We start from the raw sequence: 1,312 nt of genomic DNA, 5'->3' as shown, positions 1-1,312 counted from the left end.
AATTTCAAAGCCATTACAAGAAACAGGAGGGAGGATAAAGCAATTATGACAACAAAAGGGAAGAGATGGAACTGGAAAGAACGTGAAAACTGTTTCCAGTGGTCTTTCAGAAGCATTGAAAACGTACTTACTTGCAGTTGGATTCCCACTAAGGCATGCCCTCACGTCACCCTCCTAAACTGTGGCATATTTTCAGGGCATGTTTTCATTGGATAATGATTACCTACTCATTTCAGGCACACAAGCTATGCATCAATACTGTTCCTTCTTCAGAATTGGTATTAAAATGGTAAGAGCTAATGGATCAAATCAGATTTCTTCACTGCCTGGTTCTGAAGTAATGCATTTTTAAGTTGGACTGAAAACCACTTTGACTCAAAAGACCAAAAGTCATTTCCAGCTTAATTCTGATGGATGTTTGCATGAAGTGATTTGCTGTGCTATCTCAGTTCTTATCCCAGAAAAAACTGGTCACAACAAAATACCTAATTTGTCATTATTAGCAGAAAAATGAATAAAGTTGTGCTACATTATTTAAAGACCGAACCAACCTTTGTCCCTTAAAGATAAGTATGTTATTCCGTATGCTATGTGGAAATGTGGTATCTGACTGTGGCAAGGATTTAATCAACAAAGAACCTTAGCACCATAGATTTGATTAACATTTGATGATTCTTTCCTGTTAGCTTAACTTCTGACAGGCTTTATGAAACTTCCAAAATTAAAATGTTCTGTTGGAAGCTTGTAGGCATTTGTTTCTGAACCATTTCAGTGCACACACAGTAGCAGTGTTACCTCAGCAGTCAGAAAATCCCCCGTGTAAATTTCAGTGTTTACTAGAAAATGATCATCCAAAACCCTCACAGAACAAGTCATGTTTTTTCTTCTATAGCAGAAGTTCTGTGGCAACAACTATATCTTGAAAGCTAGATAGCAGGCAGAGAAAATAGGAATAAAAGCAGAAATAAAAAGTAGACCAATGATAATTAGTAGTATTTGTAATTCCAAAGCGCTAAGCCTAACATCAGGATGCTTTGATACTGAATTTTGGTGCAGCAAAAGGTTAACATGAAGCCAGGCTGCTTGGGCAGCAGAGTGAGATATACTTCAAAAATACCTGGAATTTTTATCCTTGTTCAGGATGTTTACCTCAGTTGACCTGAGGTTGTCCACATGTGCATTTGTTTTGTGCATGTAAGTTGAACTAAATCTTGTAATCACAAGAATATGGCTAAAGCAATGCACACTTCAAATGCTGCACCACATTTACATCAGACACTTGAATAATGGTAAGAATATTTAGGAATTCAGC

Source organism: Phaethon lepturus, unplaced genomic scaffold (genome assembly GCF_000687285.1).
Source record: "Phaethon lepturus isolate BGI_N335 unplaced genomic scaffold, ASM68728v1 scaffold36775, whole genome shotgun sequence".
Lineage (NCBI taxonomy): Eukaryota > Metazoa > Chordata > Aves > Phaethontiformes > Phaethontidae > Phaethon > Phaethon lepturus.
The sequence above is the reverse complement of the archived record's forward strand: the minus strand, read 5'-3'. Positions refer to the sequence as shown.